Below are 16,835 nucleotides of genomic sequence, written 5' to 3'. Positions count from 1 at the left end.
GGGCCATATTCTGCGGACGTGCCCTGCTCGGCCAAAAGAGGTGGCCCGTCAGTAGCCGTGGGGGTACTAGCGGGCAACTTTCAGCAACCCCCACCACCCAGGCAACTCCACCTCCGCATTCAGGCCACCCTTTGTTGGCACGGTTGTTCGGTCCCTCTCCAGGCCTTAGTAGACTCGGGTGCTGAAGACAACCTGCTCGATGAGGGGCTGGCGGCCCAGACAGGGTGCACCCTACAACCCCTGGATCCCCCAGTCACCGCGTGCGCCCTGGATGGGCAAATTATTGCCCGGGTTACCCACCGCACTACGCCTTTAACCCTTGTCCTCTCGGGAAACCACCGGGAGACTCTCTCTTTTGCTGTTATCAAGGCCCCCCAGACCCCCCTAGTCCTGGGCTACCCTTGGTTGGCGCGCCACAATCCCCATATCGACTGGGCCCTAGGACGAGTGGTGGTTTGGAGCGATTTCTGTCATGCCAACTGTTTGGTCTCAGCCATTCCACAGCCTGGGGACAAGGCTCGCGCCATTCCTCCTGCAGTAACCACTGACCTATCCAACGTGCCCCTGGAGTACCATTACCTCCGTGAGGTTTTCCGGAAAGACCGTGCCCAGTCCCTACCCCCTCACCGACCCTATGATTGCGCCATTGATTTGCTGGCTGGCGCCCCACTGCCTACCAGTCGGCTGTACAACCTCTCTCGTGCCGAAAGGAGTGCGATGGAGAGCTACATTTCCGAGTCCCTCGCCGCCGGGATCATCCGCCCATCGTCCTCCCCCCTGGGGGCGGGGTTCTTCTTCGTGGAGAAAAAGGACAAGACCCTGCGGCCTTGTATTGATTATAGGGGTCTTAATCAAATCACCATTAAGAACCGTTACCCTCTGCCCCTGATTTCCTCTGCTTTTGAACCCCTGCAGGGGGCCACAGTGTTCACCAAGCTCGATCTACGCAACGCTTATCATCTGGTGCGGATCCGGGAGGGCGATGAGTGGAAGACAGCATTCAACACCCCTTTGGGCCACTTCGAGTACCTTGTGATGCCATTTGGGTTGTGCAATGCTCCTGGGGTATTTCAAGCGCTGGTGAACGACGTGCTCAGGGACTACCTCAACCGGTTTGTGTTTGTGTACATAGATGACATTCTAATCTTTTCCAGGTCTCAGGAAGAACACGGAGCACATGTCCGCCAAGTCCTCTCGCGGCTCTTGGAGAATAGACTATTCGTGAAGACGGAGAAGTGTGAGTTTCACGCTGACACTGTGGAATTCCTGGGGGTGATTCTCGAGAGTGGCCGGGTCAGGGCCGACCCCCACAAGATTTGTGCGGTGACCGAGTGGCCAACTCCCACCTCGCGCAAGGAGCTCCAACGTTTCCTCGGGTTCGCCAACTTCTATAGGCGGTTTATCCGCAATTACAGCCAGGTCGCGGCACCCATCACTCGCCTTACCTCCACCAAGATCCCCTTTACCTGGCCCCCAGAGGCCGAAGAAGCCTTCTCTCGGCTCAAGGCACTGTTTACATCTGCCCCCATTCTCATTCAACCGGACCCCGACGGGCAGTTTATTGTGGAGGTTGATGCGTCTGATACTGGGATAGGGGCAGTCCTATCCCAGCGGGCGGGGCCCGATAACCGGTTGCACCCCTGTGCCTTCTTCTCCCGTCGCCTATCCCCAGCCGAGACCAACTATGACGTCGGCGACCGTGAGCTGCTGGCTGTGAAACTGGCTTTGGAGGAGTGGAGGCACTGGCTGGAGGGGGCCGCTCAGCCCTTTGTTGTCTGGACGGATCATAAGAATCTGTCTTACGTCCAGGCGGCAAAGAGGCTGAACTCTCGGCAGGCTAGATGGGCTCTTTTCTTTGGCCGGTTTGACTTCACGATGACCTACCGGCCTGGGTCGCGTAATGTCAAACCGGACGCTCTCTCTCGCCAGTTCTCCACAGAAGAAGCCCCAACCTGCCCTGGAACTATCCTTCCGCCCAGTCGAGTCGTTGGGTTACTCACGTGGGACATTCGCCGGGTCGTCACCGAGGCCCAGGCACAGGAGCCAGATCCCAGGACGGGACCCCAAACCCGTCTCTTCGTCCCAGCCACAGCTCGCTCTTCCGTCCTACAATGGGCCCATGGATCTCGCATCGCCTGCCATCCTGGAAGTGGTCGCACACTGTCGCTCTTAAAAAGACATTATTGGTGGCCATCCATGGAGACGGACGTTAAGGAGTTTGTGGCTGCCTGTACCACCTGTGCACGTAATAAGGCCTCCCACCAACCTCCTGCGGGGCTTCTACACCCACTTCCGGTCCCAAGTCGCCCATGGTCACACATAGCCCTGGATTTCGTCACTGGTCTACCGGAATCTAATGGAAATAGGGTAATCTTAACCATGGTGGACCGGTTCTCCAAGGCTGTGCATTTTGCGGCCCTGCCCAAGCTTCCTACAGCCTTCCAAACGGCCGAGATGCTAATCAATCTGGTGTTCCGTGTGCATGGGATCCCTGCAGACATCGTGTCAGACCGTGGACCCCAATTTACCTCCCAGGTGTGGAGGACTTTTTGCAAAGCCTTGGGAGCGACTGTCAGTCTCTCGTCCGGCTTCCACCCACAGTCCAATGGGCAGGCGGAGAGAGCAAATCAGGGCCTGGAGGCCGCCCTACGATGCATGGCCGCCCGCAACCCCAGGGGCTGGAGCGCTCACCTTGCCTGGGTCGAGTACGCCCACAATTCCCTGATTTCTTCCGCCACAGGCATATCTCCATTTGAGGCCTCCCTAGGTTATCAACCCCCACTATTCCCCGAGCAAGAGGCTGATGTGGCAGTTCCCTCGGTTGGGCACCATCTCCGTAGGTGCCGAAGGCTCTGGAAGACCACCCGGGCAGCCCTCCTCCGTACACGGGACATCAACCGGCGTTCGGCAGACCGCCATCGGAGACCTGGCCCCACCTATGCTCCTGGTCAGGCCGTGTGGCTGTCCACCACTAATATCCCCCTGCGCTCTGAATCCAAGAAACTCTCCCCCCGCTACATTGGTCCCTACATCATCGAGAACATCATAAACCCCACATCCGTGCGCTTGAAACTCCCTCGCCACATGCGCATCCACCCCACCTTCCACATCTCCCAGCTTAAACCAGTGGCTTTGTCCACATTGAACCCTCCGTCCGACCCCCCACCACCCTCCCGGCTCGTCGACGGGCACCCAGCATTCACGGTTCACCGGTTGTTGGACATTCGTAGGCGTGGCCGAGGTCTCCAGTACTTGGTGGATTGGGAGGGCTACGGGCCAGAGGAACGGTCCTGGGTCCCCCGATCTGCTATCCTCGACTCCAACCTGATCCGAGAATTCCACCGCCTACGCCCTGATAGACCCAGTAGGCCGCCTAGAGGCGGCCGTTGAGGGGGGGGTACTGTTAGGATTCGCCCAGCTCTTACCTTTTTACTTTCGTTTTTCCCCGTTTTGGCGTTTTGTTTTCATCCGCGTTTATTTATTCCCCGTTAGTCCGGTCGGGTTTTTGTTCTTGTTAGTGTTTGCGTTGGTTTTTCCTGTTTGGCTCCCTTCTCCCCCTAGCGGCTTGGAGCGGTACTGTTCCCGGAGTTCGCTGCGGAAGCCAGCCAATAGATCGCTGGAGGGCGGACTCTACTCACCTGTGCCTCGTTTACCACCTCATCAACCACTGCATATAAACGCCGGCTTTTCCTCTGCTCTTCGCCAGATTGTCTGCTTGCCACCGCGGTACCGTGACGTCTGACTCCTGAACTACACATTACTCTGTGAGTTTAGTACCTTGTTGCTATTCAAGCCTTTAAACCTTGTTGTTTTTTCCTCTGCTGTCTGCAGCCCAGCGATCCCCACACCACCTGGCTTCCCGGCTTACCTATCGTCTCCTGGATTTGGCTCCTTCGCTCCTTGTGTCCTGGTTCCACTCCTACCTGCCTCTTCGTGTTCCTCCAGACCCTGGACTGCTTGGGACACCTTCCTGCACACCCGGATGAACACCACGGCTCCCCCTGTTCACCTCTCAGACACCCTGCGCCTTCTACCATCAGTACCGCCCCAGCCGCTTCCCCAGTGTTCTCCGTTGTTTGGTTCATTTAGTATTATCTTTCGTTTTGTTAATTCCAATAAAAGCCCCATTACCTACTTGTGGTTCTGACCTTTTTGTGCATCTATTGTTTGGGTTCCCCTCTGCTACGGGTTCACCTGAAACCCCCCCCATAACACTTAAGTAGTTTAGGCATCGAGGGAGTGTGGAAGAGGAGAGCCATCCGCAATCGGCACCTACCACCGAAGCGGCAGAGAGGGCCTCAAGATGGCTGTGGCTCAAGAGAGGAGAACCATGGACTCGTGGTAGCTAGTAAGCCTTCTGGACACAAGCTGGGGTCTGATCAACCCCGGCTGGGTCACCTGGAGGAGGGTGTATGATGTTGAAAGACCCGAAACACCCAGTGATTCCAGGAACATCACTGATGATGTGTCCATATGCATCTGCAGATGTATTTATACAGAACAGCAGGATTATAAAATATGAAGATTTCCAGCTGTTAAACCAAAAAAACACCTTTGTTCCTTTCATGTCGCAGTTATTTCACTTTATAGTTGAATTTTTTAAAATGTATATTAACAGAATTTAGCAGTTGAATAAAAAAAACAAACATAAACTATTTACAGTTGTAAACAAGTACAGCGCAGACTGTTGTGGATTAAGGGCCGTTCCCAAAGGCAGTGGTGGGCCTAAACCACTGACCTTCCCATCAGTTGTGCAGTGTTTTATAATCACTGAGCCAATCCCACCAATAAGCTGCTTTAAACTAAAATCTTTAAACTTTTTTAGCTTTTGTGTTTATCTGCAAATCTGTAAAACAACGTTTTTAATTCCTTTAATCTTCTTCTCTCATTTTTATGAAGGAATTCCTGACTTTTAGATTGAAGCTTTTGTTGAAAACAAAAGGAACCGAATAATTGTAATTTTTATTTGTTGGAAACGATTAATCACAAACATCTTTGTACTTGTGTTTTCTCCACATTGCAGGCAGAAGGCGTGGACCTGTATAATTTTCTGCTGTTTATGTGATCGATCTTTGTTCTCTTTGTTCTCATTGTTTATATTTTTCGCTGGTTTTGGGTGGACTGAGATGCCTGAAAGGATAAAGTTCACGTTCTAAATTCTCTAGGTGCCACGCGTAAATCATCCACATACAATTGAAAAGAAACGCGCTGCAACCAGGGCTGGATTCTGAGTACGTGGTATCGAATCCAGCCTTGCTTTACCGGTTCGAAGCTGAGTGGCTATATGAGCAACGATTGGCCGGTTGCTCATGTGGGGGGTGGGACAAAGAACCGGATGTGGGTCTCTCTCTGTCAGAATGCGATTGCGTTCTCTGCCGGCTGATTGGAGGCGCTTACACAGAGATGGGAGGGGGTGCCCTTAGGGTGTGTCTCTCCGCATGCAACGCTAGGTGGCGCCAAACTCGTCGATGTGTGGGTGGCAAAGATGCATCTGGCTGTTGCTCGTGTTTCGGAGGGGATACGGGTTAGCTTCAATCACCTCCGTCAGGGCAGGGTTCGGCATAGACAGAGAGGAAGCACGATGCTAATTGAACAATTGGATGCGCTAAAAAGGGGAGAAAAAGGGGTAAAAAAAAAAAAAAAAAAAAAAAAAAGACTGGGCTGAAAACAACCCAACTTGGGTAAATATTGGACAGAACACACACTGGGGTATTTTAATCCAACCTTTTGGGTCATTATGGAATTGAACCATTGTGCTGGGACAATGAGGTTCTTTATTATCCAATGCTGATATGTAAATAGTAATACTACTACTGCTACTACTACTACTAATAATAATAATAAACAATCAGCACAAAGATGTTTTTGAGTTTTTTTTATCACTCACTCACTCACTTTCTTAACCGCTTATCCAATTATATATCATAATACATCAATTATATATCATAATACATCAATTATATATCATAATACATCAATTATATATCATAATACCATAATATATCATTTACACTTAGGATAAATGATAATATAAACGGGAAGGGCTTCCTCTGGTCCTATTGCTGCAAATACTGCATCATGTTGGTTCCAGACTGTTAAACAGAGTAGCACTATGGTTAAAAACATTGTTAAAAAAAAAAAAATTTGACGTTAGTGATATTATGCTTGTGCTCACGCTCACAAACGTTTCCCTGAGGTAAATTCTTATCTCCGCTGTAACTAACTAAGTAAAGTAATGTTAACTAGTTACCTTTTTATTAGCTAGTGTTGAGTGGAGGTTCTTGATGTCGTCTGAGGGATGGAAGATCACGAGCGTTCAGATTAAGCTGCACCCTCCACCTTTACACACTGAAATTCCTCCTGATTCCTTGAATGGTTTAATGATATTCTGCACCGTAGAGGGAGAACATGCAAATCCCTTCCAGTCTTTCTTTGAGGTTCATTGTTTTTAAACATTTCAATCATTTTCTCACACATTTGTGGACAAACTGGATCCTCTGATCATCTTTACTCATCAGAGACTCTCAGCCTTTCCTGGATGCTGCTTTTGTTCTGAGTCTTCACCCTTCACTGGAAGTTGAAGCACAGACCTCATCCTGTGCATGCAAAAAGTTTTTATACCCCTTGCCAAACCTTATGCTCGCAAAGTGACACGTATCCCTAGTCACCAACCTGTCCTAACCAGTTTTTTTTCTCCTGGCTTTTATCTGGTTTATGGTTTTACCACATTTTTTGGGGGGTGGGTTTGTGCACAGCTGGGCGCAACAATTACAGAGAGCAGGATGCCCCGAAGGCTGAGGAATTTACTGCTCTCACACCCCTTTTTATGGGGTTGTTCTGTACCACGAGTTATTACCTATTACCTTATTTTATTAGCCACAATATGTTGCAGGTCTGAAATGTAGGAATGGATGTTTAATAAATGAAATGAAGTTGAAGAGATAAAAGATGAAATATCTCAGGTTCATACTGTCTGACATCTAATATAAGTCAAAGTCAATGTAAGAAACTTTGTGTTTTTATTTTATTTACATTTTCCATACTGTCCCAACTTTGTGTGATTTGAGGTTGTAACTTAGCTAGCCAGCAGGCAGCTACAGTTTCCATTCATTCCTGCACTATCTTATCTATCGCTAATGTTAGCAGCGTTAGCATCTCCTGGGGACTTTTATTCATGACTTAAGGAGGCAAACTGAAAGTTTTTAGGGAATTAAACTAAATATTAGTGATTTATAATATTTCAAACATCTATTTTATGAGCATTTAAAGTATTAAAATAAACTGGAAACGCCTCAAATCTTCGAACTGTTTTCTGTGCCGTTAGCAGGGTTGCCAGGTTGCTACAGTATTACAACGTATTGCAAAATCAGCCAAAATGCACGGAAAACCGCCCAATTAAACATACTCATATAAAACATTATACTAATTAATTTCTGATAGGGGGGTATATTAGGGGGCAAGTGAAAATTTTATCCTCAAAGTTGATGTTAGAAGCAGGGAAAATGGCAGAGCGTGAGGATCTGAGCGAGTTTGACGAGGGCCAAACTGATGGCTAGACCGGGTCAGAGCATCGCCAAAACTGAAGCTCTTGTGGGGTGTGTCCCAGTCTGCAGTGATCAGTATCTATTAAAAGTGGTAAACCGGCGACAGGGTAATGGGCGGCCAAGGCTCATTGATGCACGTGGGGAAGTAAGGCTGGCCCGTGTGGTCCGATCCAAACTGCTGAAGAAGTTCTTGCTGGTTCTGATAGAAAGGTGTCAGAATACACGGTGCAGCACAGTTACAGGCTGTTTCGGCAGCGAAAGGGGGACCAACACAATATTAGGGAAATGGTCATAATGTTATGCCTGATTGGTGTATATTCTTAAGGGAATTTAGCCATTGGCAACAGGACATGGCAACCCAAGTGCTGGGTTAAGAAAATTGGGTTACAGTTGGGTTATCTGAGTGAGAAATAACCCAGCAAGGTAACCCAACTGCCTCAACCCAGCGATTGGGTGGAAAAAAATAGTAGTAAAACCTTATTCAAACTCCATTACGCTCATGAACAATTGAACACTACTGTACTGTTAATACTCGGGACACTTTCACATCAAAAACTACCTATTTCATTTATGTAATGGCATACACAGGATTTTCACCTTTACTTCCATTTCATATTTATATATTTTTTATATTTTCTATAGTTTTTATATTGCACAAAACTGCACCTTTTTAAAATTACAATGTAAATTGCACATGCTAAATGTTTACAATGTTTTCTATGTTTACGGGTATGAATGTGTGTGTTAGAGAGAGAGTGAGCTGTGTGAATAAGATCGTCTTTACTGTATTTTTCGTGCACTGCAAGCATCTGTGTAACCAAAAACAAATTCCTTGTATGTGTGAGCATACTTGGCCAATAAAGCCCGATTCTGATTCTGATTCTGATTATTATAATTGTTTTAATTTTTTTTATTGTAACTATTTATTATTATTATTATTATTGTTGTTTTTATTATTTATTATTTATTATTATTTATTATTGTATTATTTACTTTTTTATTTTATTGTTATTATTTGATTATTTATTATTATTATTATTATTGTTATTTGATTATCATTATTTATTATTAATATTATTTATTATTATTTTTTATTGTTAGGTTATTTGGAGCCAGTCAGAGAGTTTAACAAGAAACCGTCTTGTTAGCTACAGCTAACTCCTGATTTGGAAATTATTTTAAATGTAACGCTTCATAAACACAGCGGAACATCCCGAAATGAACCAGGGAGACGAAATACACCCTACGTGCACGGTTAGCTTCATATTTTTAGAGTTTGTTGATAATTTGAGTCGCAGTGAGCTAAACTAAGCTGAGGTTTTCATTCCATTGCACACATTTTTATCAAACGTGGGTGCATGATTTAGGCGTGTACAAGGTATGTGTTTGTGTAAGTATAACATAATAACCTGTCTTATATAACAACACGAGACTCCTTTCTGCTGTTTATGTGTTTTGTTGTCTTTGTTTTCGTTGCTACACTATGCAGCCATCATCTCTTATTCGCTTCATTTCCTTTCCCTACACATATCACTGTCACTCCACTACAACAGTGCCATCTATCGGAACAATTAAGCAATGATATGAATAATGAACACAACAAATACATCAATAATGCAGCTGTTATTGAGCTTTAATTAACAAACAGCGACTTTTTAAACAAATACATTTATGCTCAGATAATCCTATTACCTTTAATTCAGCGTTTAACCCTAAACAATAAAAACAACAAATAAAATAGATCATCAGTTTAGCTGTTTCACCAGAATGTGGCGCTATCACGGCGGTACAGTCACCTCTATCTTAGTACGAGCGTTTGGAAACGTTTATGCCAGGAGACACCAACACGGTGCCCGTGGGCATGTTCTCAAATAGCACTATAGTGACTATAGAGCTCCGTCTAAATATTATATTTGTGGTGCTGCTCTTTTTAAATCAGTGACACTTGCATTGATGTAGATTTGAAAATGACAATACTGAATATAACATTTAAAAAACAAAAATGTTGGATGTTTATATGAGCTCTGATCTGGTCTGGGTGCGGAGTTTTGAAACGTGCGCATAACGCTGAGACAAGCGAGCTACGCATGCGCAGTGAGATGCGGGTTTTACCCTGAAAAAAGAATAATATAAAAACACAAGAAAAGTGAAAGAGAACTTCATATTTTCACAATGATTGGGAGGAATGTGAAGAGACACTTTTTTGTTGCAGGTAGTGAGAAGTACAAACAGTATTTACTGCGGTAAAGTTTAATATTCAACATTCGTTTAACATTCCATCATTTCGATCTATATAAATGGTTGAAAAAAACATCTAACACTCACTTTATTTATGATTTCTTACACAGATAAATATAGCCAACATACTACAAAAACTATTTGATGGTAATTTTAAGATGACACGTATTTATTTACAGAAAGGTTCTAATGAAACCGCTGATCAAGCTCCCACTTCATCTAACGAGTTAGGGAGCCTCATCAAACTAACAGAAACACGTAGGAGACGTTTACTCTGCACTTATTACACACAAATAAATCCATATAAGTCTTGTAATGATTTGATGGATTAATGGCAAACTATTTTTTATACAAAATTATTGTCCCTTACCTCCTACAAACCTTGTTTAAAAAAAATCCTTTTATATTTATTTTATATTAAAATGTAATAAAGATGAGTAAATCCATGTGTGATGATAATTTGTAAAAAAACAATTGTGATTTTGATCAAAATGCTACATGTGTGCTCATTCATACAAAACTGTCCAGAAAGATATTTACAAAAATATCAAAGATGTGATAGCTCTGACAGATTTAGATTAATAGAGATAAATAATGTTACATGTTGAAATATGTTTCCTACCATGGTAAATCGTTGTTAATCATTATTCTGAGGAATCATTAACATTAACATATGATCAGACAGTCTCTTCATATATATGAATATTGATAATAATATTAATAATAATAATAATAATATCATTAAAGGTGAACCGTGCAACTGTTATTGTATCGCCAAGTAGCCCTTCGTATTATTCAGTAGCCTTGAAGTAGCTCTCGGTCTCGAAAAGGTTGGTGATCCCTGGTTTATGCTGTTTTAGAATCAGGTTGACGTGCTGCAGTTCATCCATCTGTAGCTGCTGTGAAATGCAAAAACTCCCTCTGCAGCAGTAACAGCATCTTCTGTGTTAGCCGCTCTTTACCTGCTGATTCTCTCCTTTAGCTGCACGTTTGTGTTGTGCTGAACTGGAACCTTTATTTAACACTTCACAGGTTGTTCATTCTGCTTCACAAGGATCCCGACCGAGATGAGAACACTGATTATTTCTGTAACTCGTCTGTGAATTTTCGTTTACATATGGTTATGTTTACATTTACATTTTCATGTACATTTTCAGCATTTAGCAGACGCTTTTATCCAAAGTGACTTACACAATGAGCTGAACACGATGAGCAATTGAGGGTTAAGGGCCTTTACTAGTCCAGTACCTTAACCACTGAGCTATCACTGGCCTGTTTAAGTGAAACAGGTTTAGTGTGAAACAGGTTTAGGTTTAAGTGAAGCAAGTTTAAGTGGCCTTATGTTTAAGTGAAGTGTGAGAAGGCGGAACTAAAGAGAAAAGTGAAATCAGTGCAGAACCACACGGAGAACAGCACACGTAGGTTACAAACGCTGAATTCTGGACATTTCTGAGGATTTAGAAGCTTAACTCAGAGCGACTCAGACAGACGAGACAAATTATTAACAAACTTTAAAAATGCTAACCACAACATCTGACAGCTAATAAAATCAACAGTGAAAACAATTAAACACAGACGAATCAGATCGTTGCTTTAATCTCGGCTTACCAAACCAGCTTCACGTGCCAAGATTTCAGAATGGTTGCGTGTTTGTACCTGCAGGAGAGTTCAGACAGGTGTTGTGATTAGCTTTAATGGTTTACACTCACGTATAAATGTTATATAGAATTAAAGACAGAGCTCTGACTGAGGGACTCTACGAGGTTTTTTTGGTGGCGCGTTTAGGGTGATTATCATGGAAGACGCTCATCTTCAGCTAGCAGTGTTCTATTTTATTTGTTGTTTTTATTGTTTAGGGTTAAACGCTGAATTAAAGGTAATAGGATTATCTGAGCATAAATGTATTATTTTAAAAAGTTGCTGTTTATTAATTAAAGCTCAATAACACAGCTGCATTATTGATGTATTAGTCACACATTTAAACCCCGACTTTAAAACAGAAAAGTCCCGGCAGCTATAAACGCTTCTCAGAAGTCCTGCATGGCATGAAGGGTGGAAAGTCTTTTTTTTTAATCATGAATTGTACGTCGATGATTTAGGCGTGGCACCTACAGAGAATTCAGAACATGAAGGTCTTTCTTAGGCATCACAGTCCACCCAAAACCAGTAAAAACAAATAAAATAAACAACAAGGTGAAAACAAAGACAACAAAACACATAAACAGCAGGAAGGAGTCTCGTGTGTGGTTTTTTATATACAGTATATCAGACATGTTGTTATAGACCGTTTCAATGAGGTAAACAATAACAACGCTACTGCACATGTCTGTTCCTTCAGCCTTTCCGGTAGCGCCATTTTTAAATATCCATCCATCTGTCACCATGACGAGCTCGTACTTTGCGAGTCTCCCGAACGCGGAACAAACGTGATATAAGCAGAAATTAATGATAGATCATCAAGTATCTTTACCAGACCCTTTTGAGGAGAATTTAAGAAGTCAGTGTTTTTCCGCTGATTCAAAACGTTTGAATGCTGTGTCTAAATTCTTAGCTCCCTTAAAATGCTCCTACTGAGGCGCCTTCATTCTGAGTGATGATCTGACTGAATAACGAGGGAGCGTCCGACGCCTCCTCAGCGCTGAAGATCAATCCCAGCATTCAGTGCAGCACGACTTTTCTCACAAAGAATGACAAACATGGTGGACGAATCGATGCGGAGCAACCAACAGAGTTCTGTTCACATGTAAATAAATTCTCATTGATGTTTAATCTGTATAAATGTGTAATTATACGAGTGTCGTTTATTTGGTTCATTGGGGCGTCAGGGGCGGTTTAAGCGCTAACTGTGTTAGCTTAGTAAGCTAAAACTGCGGTGACGTAAAGTAGAGCGTCTAAATAATCTGATTATGAGCTCCAGGTCTGATTAGAATCCTCTCTACTGAGGAGCTGATTGGGTAGGTAGAGGGAGCAGGGCAGGACGATAGGTTCTCACACAGACCCTGTGAGCTGCAAATTCTTTCACTGATAACAGTCCGGATGGTCTTTTGAAGGAGCTGAGGTGTGGACTCATCTGACCACAGCACTGGTGTCCACCGTCTCGGTCCATCTGAGATGAGCTCGAGCCCAGAGATCTCTGATGTGTTTCTGTATACAACTGATGTACGACTCTCTCTGTGTGTAATAATAATAATAATAATAATACATTTTATTTATATAGCGCTTTTCAAGATACTCAAAGACGCTTTACATAAGACAAATAATCAAAACAAATACGTACATACACCATACAAATCATAGTACAAAATCAAAATAGTACATCAACATCAAGAATAATTAAGATAAAAACAAAGAGAGCAGCATAAGACAGTTCAATAAAAATTAGCTAAATTATGAGAGAGAACAACAAATATAGAACAATTTCTTAAAATTAGACAGAAACAGGACAGATTCACATGCAATCAGGAAACTGAAAACTTTACAAGTTTTAGGATCTAGGACTTCACATTTCTGTCGTGATCTAAGTATAAAAACTATTAAAAAGAATAGCAAAAATAAAAGCATTTATTTCGTGGTGTTACAAGTTAAATGCCATTTTGAATAGATGAGTTTTGAGAAGTGACTTGAATTTGGACAGGTCAGGACAATCTCGTAGGTGTTTGGGGAGAGCATTCCATAAAGATGGAGCAGCTATGGAAAAGGCCCTGTCACCCCAGGTCCGGTGCTTGGTCCTAGAGGGTATGGACAGTAGGTTAGCCTCAGAAGAGCGAAGGCTACGGGAGGGAATGTGCTGATGGAGCAGGTCGGTGAGGTAGGATGGGGCCTGATTATGGAGAGCTTTGTGAGTGAATAGAAGAATTTTGAATTGAATGCGTTGAGCAACGGGAAGCCAATGAAGTTTTTGTAGAACAGGTGTAATATGATCACGGGAGCGAGTATGAGTAAGGAGGCGAGCAGCTGAATTCTGGATATACTGAAGTTTTTTTAGGATTTTGTTGGATGTACCATAAAGGATGCTATTGCAATAATCAATTCTGGATGTAATAAAAGCATGAATCAAGGTTTCGGCGGCAGAAAAGGAGAGTGATGGACGTAGACGTGCTATGTTTTTTAGATGAAAGAAAGCAGTTTTGGTGATGTGATTTACATGGCGGTCAAAAGAGAGGTTGCTATCAAAAATTACACCAAGATTTCGGATGTTAGAAGACGGAGACAAAGTGTCATTATCAATGGTAATTTGAAATTTTTTTGTGGTTTTTGCCAGGGTTGTAGGACCTACGATGATCATATCTAATTTTTCACAGTTTAATTTGAGGAAATTAGCTTTCATCCACAATTTCATTTCAGTGATGCAATTTGTCAGAGTGGAGTGAAGTTCAGTATTAATGGATTTGGAGGAGATGTAAAGCTGAATATCATCAGCATAGCAGTGGAAATGTAAACCATGCCGACGTATGATGTCACCAAGGGGGAGCATATAAAGAATAAACAAAAGGGGACCTAACACTGAGCCTTGGGGAACGCCTTGGGACAGTGGAGCAATGGCAGAACTACAATTGTTGATATTAACAAACTGTTGTCTGTTTACGAGATATGACCTTAACCACAAAAGGGCAGTACCAGTGATGTTGACAGAGGATTCAAGGCGGGACAGAAGAATGGAGTGATTAATGGTGTCAAAAGCTGCAGTAAGATCAAGGAGGATGAGAATATTAATTTGTCCAGAGTCTGAGGAAAGAAGAAGGTCATTTGTGACTTTGAGGAGGGCTGACTCAGTGCTGTGCTGGGGGCGGAAACCAGACTGAAATTATTCAAATAGATTATTGGAATTTAGGTGATCTTTGAGCTGTGAGGCAACAACACGTTCCAGTATTTTCGACAGAAATGGAAGATTGGAAATGGGCCGAAAGTTACTCATAATGTTAGAGTCAAGTCCAGGTTTTTTAAGTATGGGAGTAACAGCAGCCAATTTGAGTGATTGAGGGACTGAGCCAGAACTAAGAGAGGAATTGATTATCTCTGTGATAAGTGATGAGATAACTGGAAAACAACCCTTAACAAGTTTTGATGGAGCAGGATCCAAAACACAAGTGGAGCTTCGCATCCCTGTTAAGATCTCAGATAGGTCCAAATGAGACACAGGTGAGAACTGAGACAGAGGCTGGGTAATAAATTGAGGTGAGATAGGCGGAGAAACAGAGATGACGGGGGAAACTGTCAGAAAATTGTGGATATTCTCAACTTTTGTTTGAAAAAATGAGAGGTAAGAGTTACACTTGTCAACTGTAAAGGAATTGGTAGTATTGTCAACTGGTTTGAGAAGTTTATTTATTGTGGAAAAGAGAGTCTTAGGATTTGTTGATCCAGCATGTATGAGTTCGGAATAGTAAGTGGATCGGGCTGCCGATCATTAATAGATAATAGAGGTTCAGGTTGTGTTTCTTGATGCAGCGGCGGCCTGTGTTAAGTGACAACGTTTTTCTAAAGTGCCCATTATCACAGTAGCGTGACATTTTGTGGCGATCTCTCCAGATTCCCTGAATCTTTCCACAATTTTATGCACGGTAGATGGTGAATAACCTGAATTTCATTCCATTCCTGCGTTTACGTGCTGTTACGTCGTCTCGTCTGCGCGCCCCCTTTAAGGCGACCGTACTTCCTCTTCAGGATCACTACATACTTTCATAACGTCCTGAACCACAACACATTTCTGTCGTAACGGCCGCTTCACCACATCCCCAAACACACACGGATCATGTGAACAGAGGAGCTCACACGCACAAACAGAAGTATGTGGACACTCCTTCTAATTCATGATTTATTAATAATGTAGATTCTTTATGTGACCTTAATCTGGAGTGAGAGCTCTTCTGTTTCTTAGAAGCTTTTCACAGGACTTTGAAGTGTAGCAAAGTGTGGGAATTTGTGCCCACAGTATTTGTACAGACAGATAGATAGACAGATAGATAGATAGATAGATAGATAGATAGACAGACAGACAGATAGATAGATAGACAGAAAATAGATAGACAGATTGATAAATAGACAGACAGACAGACAGATCGATAGACAGACAGACAGATAGATAGCTAGATAGATAGATAGACAGACAGATAGATAGACTGATAAAGCTGATAAAGACTGGAGCTGATAAAATGGACAGCGAGTGTAGAAACAAGGAGGTGGTTTTAATGTTATGACTGATCAGTGTAAGTGATTATCTGCAGATGGGATACTGAACTGTCTCTGACCGTGTTACATGCCAGGAGAGTTCTGGCACACCACTGTGAGAACGAGGCTGAAGTGGACCTCAGGGATCGTTTTGAGTCGGCGGATTGGACTGTGCTGCTGGAAACACGTGTTGAGGACGTTGAGGATCTGCGTCGAGGGATCTGCGTCACTGCCAAGAAAAAAAGGCGTTTCGAAATAAAGAAGAAGACCCGGGATAAATAACGTATCTATTGATTTATCTATTATTCATGTTTTAAATAAACTGTTTGAACAGTTTGACCTCTGGGTGGCGCTCTCACATAAACCAGATCTAAAACTCTCCCCGTCTTCTTCCCCCCCCCCCCGACGTCACACCTACATTATTAACGTCACACCTACATTCACGTTCCTCAGTTTGTGGATAAACGCGGCGGCTCCAGAGAAACGAGAACTAGATGCAGAACGCAGAAGATTTCACAGGGAAGTGGGTATGTTTAAATTATTGAAGTATAATAATCTTGAGGTTAGGATTATAAACCGGTGAGTGAAACCACGACACTGTGGATGATAATAATAATCACTCAGATAAACAGGAAGTGGAATTGTTAGTAATCAGGAGCTCGATTATAGTTTTATTTCTTTTATTATTAAAGAGTCTGTGGCCCCGTGGCTGTGGCCCCGTGGTTGTGGCCCCGTGGTTGTGGATTTTATACTCCGTATGACCCTCAAATTTCTCTTTACAGACTGCAAATATATAGAATTTCCTTTATACACCTCAATTCTAACCGAGATAGGAATAGAAATGTGTTGGCTGCTCAACAATAAAACAATAAAAATGATCCAGAA

This window comes from Trichomycterus rosablanca, chromosome 7 (genome assembly GCF_030014385.1).
Source record: "Trichomycterus rosablanca isolate fTriRos1 chromosome 7, fTriRos1.hap1, whole genome shotgun sequence".
NCBI classification, from domain to species: Eukaryota; Metazoa; Chordata; class Actinopteri; order Siluriformes; family Trichomycteridae; genus Trichomycterus; species Trichomycterus rosablanca.
This window is presented reverse-complemented; position numbering follows the sequence as displayed.